Source organism: Elephantulus edwardii, unplaced genomic scaffold (assembly GCF_000299155.1).
Source record: "Elephantulus edwardii isolate Elephantulus edwardi_28Jun2011 unplaced genomic scaffold, EleEdw1.0 scaffold00263, whole genome shotgun sequence".
NCBI classification, from domain to species: domain Eukaryota; kingdom Metazoa; phylum Chordata; class Mammalia; order Macroscelidea; family Macroscelididae; genus Elephantulus; species Elephantulus edwardii.
Genome location: NW_006400013.1, coordinates 286,951 through 294,391, shown reverse-complemented (window position 1 = coordinate 294,391; position 7,441 = coordinate 286,951).

The window sequence follows — 7,441 nt, the reverse complement described above, 5'->3', positions numbered from 1 at the left end:
ATGGCCACCTCGGCCAGCACACAGCCATCCTGTCAGCACACATCCACCTCAGTCAGCACAAGGCCACCTCGGTCAGCACACATCCGGTCGGCACATGGCCGCCTCGGTCAGCACACGGCCACCTCAGTCAGCACACAGCCGCCTCGGTTTATCTCAGTCCCCTAAGCCAGCTGCCATCGAATCAACACCAATAGGATGACCTCATATATGTCAGAGAATTGTATTACTACTTAATGTTGCAAAGACTGAGCTTTTGAAATTAGATAACCAGGTCTTGCTTCTGAAGCACACTGAAGTTGGGCTCAAACTCCCAACTTTTCTATCACTGATGCATCACATTAACTCTCTGCACCATTTGGGAACTCCAGGTTCCTCCATGGATTCCTTTAAGAATGTGTGCAGGTGTGTCCCTGGTGAATCTGATTCGGTGAGGATGGTGAGGTTCAGGAAATGGGCAGTTTTTCACCAGCTTCTCAGGGAATTATTTTAAACCCCAGCACTGAATGAAGGGGCCAGGCCAGCAGGACAGACTGAGAAAAGTACTGAAGGCCCGGGGGTGGTCAGGAAACTGGGATTTTAGTGTCAGCACTGCCAAGGGGGTTCACTCACTCTTCTGAGCCAAGTTCATTCTCTGTCAGGAGGCAAGAAGGACCTCGAGATGTGATGGCCTCTCTTTCTTTAGAAAAAGTAAATATATGTTTAAGTAGCAAAAACCTGTAGTTAACTCTGAGAAGAATGGGAATCCCAAAACACTTGACTGTGCTTATGCAAAACCTATACTTGAATCAAAAGGCAGCTGTCAGAACATAACAAGGAAACACTGCACAGTTCAAAATCAGGAAAGGTATATGCCAGAGATGCATCCTGTCTCTATAACTTTTCAATCTATATGCAGAACAGATCATCTGGGAGGTTGGGCTCTGTGAGGAATGGGGCATCAGAATTGGAGGAAGACTTATCTGCATTATGCAGATGATACAACCCTACTTGCTGAAACTGAGGAGGACTTGAGGCATTTGCTGCAGAAGGTCAAGGACTGCAGCCTTCAATATGGATTGAAGCTCAACATCAAGAAAACAAAGATTCTCACTACTGGGCCAACTGGCAGCATAGACAGTGAAGAGATTGAGATTGTTAACAGCTTTAGTTTGCTTGGCTCCATAATCACCACTCTTGTTACTAGCAGACAGGAAATCAAAAGACGAATAGCACTGGGGAAATCTCCTGTCAGGGACCTTTACAGAGTACTAAAGAGCAATGATGTTGGTCTGGAGACTAAGGTGGACATGATCCAGGCTATGGTCTTCACCATTACTTGCCATGCATCAGAAAACTGGACAATGACTAGGCATAGTAAAACTGATGCCTTTGAGTTGTGGTGCTGGAGAAGAATATTGGATATATCATGAACTGTTAGGAGAATAAACAGGTTAGTCCTTGGGAGGATGAAATCGGGCTGCTCCTTGAAGACAAGGATTCTGAAGCTCTATCTGACATACTTAGGGCATATTGCAGGAGGGACTGTTCCTTGGAGAGGGACGTCATGCTTGGAAGGTGGAGGGACAGCACAAGCAAGGAAGACCCTCAATGAGATGGACTGACTCAGCGACTAGAGTAATGGGGATGGGTGTGTCAGAAACAATGAGGTTGGCTCAGGATAGAGCAGGGGTCAGAGCTGTTGGACAGAGGGTCACTATGAGTCTCAAGGACTAGATGGCACATAACAACATATGTTATGTGCTGCTGAGTCAGAACCAACTCATAGTTGATCCTCCAGTTGTTTTTTAGGGACTTTATATCATGAAGGAGAAAACTGCCAAGTTTTCTCCCTGGAAATAGCTGGATTTGAATAGCCTGCCTTTGGATTACCAATGGACCTTCTGATCACTAGCCACCAGAGCTCCCTGGATACATATTTAATACAGGGAGTTCTGGTGGCCTAAGCCTGGGCCTAGGGTTTGAACCAGGAGGCGGCCTTAAGCCCAAAGGGCCCGAGGGCCGCAGACCCGAGTTGTCTTCCTGTCAAACATTCTTCTAGGTGGTATAGCACTGGTCTGTGCATTGCTGTACAGAGGTAACTCATGGTTGCTGTGATGCTGAAGCCTGTGACAGTGATGTGCCAATCGTGGTAATGGGCACCCATGGTGGACAGTGTTGGCTGGAGCTTCCCGACTAAATCAGGCCTGGAAGCAGGAGCGGCATCCACTTCCAAAATGGCTTGCCTCTGGAAACTCGATGTACGAACAGTGCTCAGGCTGTTCGTCATAGGGTTGCTATGAGTCATCTACGATTCAACGGCATTAAACAAAACAACAACTGGTGGCCTAGTGGTAAGAAGCTACATTGCAATCCCAAAGGCACATTGTTTGAATCCATCAGTTGATCTTCAAGAGAAGGATGGGCACCCCGTGCAATTCAATGCCTCAGGGGTGGGGGGGAACCAAAAAAAATATATAGCTATGTATGTGTATGTATGTATGTGTACATGCATAGACAGATAATGTTGTGTACCGTCGAGTCTGAACTGACCCATAGTTGACGCTCCAGCAGGTTTTCAGAGACAGGAGGAGATTGCTTATCTTTCCCCCATGAATCAACTGGTGGATTCGAACTGAATCATATGCCTTTGGGATTGCAATGCAGGTGCACCAGAGGCCACCAGATGTATATACATATATGTTGTTGTTATGTGCCATTGAGTCACTTGCGACTTGGCCAACCCTATGTACAACAGCCCTATACCTTGCTCTATCCTGTGACAATCTTATTTTCTCCAACACATCTATCCCCCATTATCCCAGTAACTGAATCAATCCATCTCATCAAGAGTCTTCCTTTCTTGTTCTGTCCCTCCACACGCCCAAGCATGAAGTCCCTCTCTAAGGATTGGTCCCTCCTTGCAACATTTCCAAAGTATGTCAGATGAAGCTTCAGAATTCTTGCCTCCAAAGAGCAGCCTGGTTTCACCCTCTCTATGACGAACCTGTTTGTTCTCCTATCTGTCCATGGTATATTCAATATTCTTCTCCAAAACCACTGCTTAAAGGCACCAATTTTCCTTCTATCATTCCTAGTCATTGTCCAGTTCTCTGATGCATAGCAAGTAATGTCAAAGACTACGGCCTGGAGCAGGCTCATCTTAGTCTTCAGACTGACATTGTTGCTTTTCAGTACTTTGGAAAGGTCTGTGACAGCAGACTTTCCCAATGCAATTTGTCTTTTAATTTCCCGGATGTTGGTACCAAGAGTGTTGATTATGGAGCCAAGCAAACTGAAGCTGTCAACAATCTCAATCTCTTCATCGTCTATCATGATGCTGCCAATTAGCCCAGTGGTGAGAAACTTTGTTCTCTTGATGTTGAGCTTCAATCCATATTCAATCCTTCTGTAGCAAGTGCTTCAGGTCCTTCTCAGTCTCAGCAAGCAGGGTTGTGTCATCCACATAACACAGATTGTTAAGTCTTCCTCCAATCCTGATGCCACATTTCTCCTCATATAGCCTCCCAGATAATCTGTTCTGCATTCACACTGAAAAGGTATAGAGATAGGACACATTCATGGCATACACCCTTCCCAATTTTGAACCATGTAGTGTTTCCTTGCTCTCTCTATATTTTTTAAAAAATTAAAAATAAACTTCCCTTGAATCCCTTTAATATGTCTCACAAAGATTTCTGTCCTTCCTTCATGGGTGCACTAAGCTTCCTGGGTGCTCTGCAGCAGCACCCAGACAGTCCCTGGCTTAGTATGTTACTCACAGGACTATCGACTCTACCCCCACAGATGAGTGGCCAGAGTGCTGAGCCCACCAGAGAACCCTTCAAGGAGAAAACTAAGCCTCTTAAAGTGCCCTCGATGTAATCTGTCAAACCCAGAAGTAATCCCCACACGCCTTCCAGGATTTGCCACGCATGGCCCAGGACCACACTCCCAAGTAGCCTCACTCATATCAACTGGATCCTAGACACCGGTGCCAACTAATTAAATGGGGTGTGTTGAAGTAACGCAAACAGAAAAAAAAAGGATTGCAATGCACAAAGCTGCTCTTTATCTTGGGAGCTTGAGAGAGAAGACAGGGCAGAGCAAAGCTGCCCTGAACATTACCACTCACCTGCAGACTCAAGCATTCTGAGAGCAAAGAGGGATCTCTCCCGTGTGCTCAAGTGGACCCCAGGGAGGAGTGATTCACCACCACAGTTCTCCAGATCATCGAGGTCAATGACAGCACTTCAGACAAGTCAATTTACCTACTGTCTTCAACCAGTAACAAAGTGACCAAGTAGACGGCTTAAGTGCCTCTCTTCACAGATAAAAAGGAGAGGCAACCATTTGTCTCAGTGCAGCTGTCCTCGGCAGGTGCCTTGTGTCACTCAATAACGATGACCTTCATTCATTCAACACTTAAACTCTTAACTCAAAACATGTGGCTTGAGAATGTGCACTCCACCCACTGTCCATAAGCCACTGAATTTCTACCTCAACATGGCTCTCTTCCTTCACACCAATCAATGGAGATCAGTTCCAAAAGCTTTCGCCTTCAATATTCTGTTAAAAATTTTTGTTGTTAAGTTACTACATGCATGTGCCATTATAATCCAGCATGAAAATAGAGGCAACCAAACAGAGCCTCTGCCCAATCAGATGCCACTGAATCAATTCTGAGTTATGGTCATCCCATCCTTGTCAGAGGAAATGTGCTCCAAAAAATTCTCAAAGGATAACCTGTCAGAAGCAGACTGACTGCCTTTTCTTCCAAGGTATCTCTGCATGGTTTCAAACTACTGACCAATCAGCAGTCAAGCACTTGACTATCTGTTCCACCCAAATTTAAAAAACCCACTGCCTTTGTAGATTCTGACTCACTGCAATCCACCATGGGGTTTCTGAAGCTGTAAATCTTTATAGGAAGAGACCAGCAACCTTTCAGTTAGCAGCCCAACATATAATGCACTACATCACCAGGGCTTCTCATTTGGGTTGTATTGCTTCCTTTTTCTCAGTGAAATAAATCAGCCATCATGTGGGATGGAAGCAGGGCAGATGCCGAGGTCACAAATCAAAAAGGAGACTAAGCAGACAGCTGCTCGGGAGCAGGAGCAGGGTGGACAGAGTGCAGCTAAGTTTCTGGAGTTCTGTCACCAAAGAAAATCAGAGAGAGAGCAAAGGAAACAGAGGGTGTCTATGGGAAAAATGAGAAGAGAGGGGTGATGGACAATGAAAATGTAGGAGGAGCATCAAATGAGAAGATGATATGGACTTAGATACTAGAGGATCAGATGGGGATACTTGTCAAGACAGTGGTAGTGGTAGTAGTAACATTAGTGCAGGTACTGGTACCACTGAGGTACCAAGGAGCTATGTCATCCAACTGATGGGTTCCAACTTCAGTGAGTAATGACTTTGAGTCATGACCAGTGTTGGGGTTTTTCCCCCCAATGATTTAAGAGAAAGTCGGCAAGTCCATACCTAGCAAAATAAGTATTGTATTTAAAAGCTTTGTTTCAATTATGTTTGTTAATACTGAGTCTAAGACAAGATGCAATTCTCCTGCAAGCTGAGGTTTAAAAAAATTTTTTTCAAACTTCATAGACAAGTCTAAGGCAGGATTTTACAACCTAAAAAATACTGATATGTTGTTTTGTTAAGTGCCATCAAGTCAACTATGACTCAGGGTGACTCTATGAACAACAGATCTGAACCTTGTCCTATCTTGCTTCACTTTCATGATCTCTGATATGCTCAAGGCCATTGTTACAGTCACAGTGTCAATCTTGTTGAGAATCTTCCTCTCTCTCTCTCTCTGACTCCCCACCCTTCCCAGCATGATGTCTTTTTCCAAGGACTGGCCCTCAGGACAACATGAGCAAATGAAGGGAGACAAAGTTTCACCATCCTTACCTGTAAGGAGCACCCTGTTTGCACTTCCTTCAAGACTGACTTGTTCTTTTGGCAGTCCATGTACTCTTCATTCAGTACTCTTCTCTAACATCACAATTCACAGGCATTCATTCTTCCTTTTTTTCATCCTTATTCACCATCCAACCTCCATATGCATAGGAAGTAATTGAAAATGCCATGGCTTGGATCAGGGGCATCTTAAGTCTTTAAACCGACATCACTGTTCTTTAGTACTTTGGAGAGGTCCTTGAGAGTAGATGTTCCCAATGAAACGCATCTTTTAGACCATCTAATTCCTTATTATGAAGGGCTGTCCTGTGCATTACAGGATGCATAACAGCAGCATCCTTGCTCTTTACCCACTAGATGCCAGAAGCACATTCCCAAGTCACGACAATCAGAATGTCTCCAGACATTGCTAAATGTCCCAGGAATTGAAGAAGGCGATGAGGGGACAGCTGAGAAGCACAGGTCTAGCTAGGGTTAACCTTGAGAGGGGCAGCTGAGGAAAGAAAGAGAACTGAAAAGGAGTTGGTCAAGGGACAAAGAAGTGGGGAAACAAGGCTGATGATTTTACAGGCAGTTCAGTGATCTGGATTCCACCTGGGGAACCTGGGAAGATGTAGCTTCTGACTTGCTAAATCTGGAGTGGAAATGCAAATTCTCAGCAGAGGGCAGAACCAGAATAAACTGAATAAACCTGTTCCAAGTCCTGTTTTACCACTATCCTGAAGGCAGATGCAGAGGTAAGGAGCTTTCCTGAGGCCTTTTTTTTTTTTTTACCTTGAAAGGATTTACTCTACTAATCAGAGAAAGATTCCAGAGAGTGACAGGAAAGGAATCAGGGAAAAATGAGCCTGATATTTCCCAGCCTTAGTTTTCAAACTGTTCTTGGTAAGTTTCCCACTCCTTAGCCAGTTAATTTTTTAAAAAATCTTTTCACAGAGAAAAGGAAGCTTGTGGAAATAAATCAACCAATTGGAGGGTAAATAAAGGAAATTCTTCTTCCATCTCATACCCCAATTTGAAATAATATTAAGTTTGCTCTATCCTTCAATATCTTTCCCCAAGCTGCTTCTTGGTTAAATAAAAAAACAGGACCATATAAAGAACTCTAGAACGCATTTATTTTAATATATCATGGATCATTTATTTTATCATGGATAACAATCACAAAATAATTCATTGTTGCTGTACTGTCAACTATGACTCACAGCCACCTTTTGAACAATGGCTCTGAACTCTGTGCTATCCTCATCTGCGCCGACAGTCAAGGCCACCAGTAGTTACTGTCAATCCATCTCGTTGAGGATCTTCCTCTCCTTTGCTGACCTTCTACCTCTCCAAACACGATGTCCTTAAGTATGTTTTATTCATCCTACAGCTGGGCCTTCATGTTGCCTCCAGCTTATTTACCTTGTTGCTGTTATATGACATGGAGTTGGAAGAGACTGATAGTTTTCAGAGCTGTAAATCACACAAGAGGCAACTGCCCATCCTTGTTCCATGGAGCAGCTGGTCGATTCAAACCACTGCCTCTATA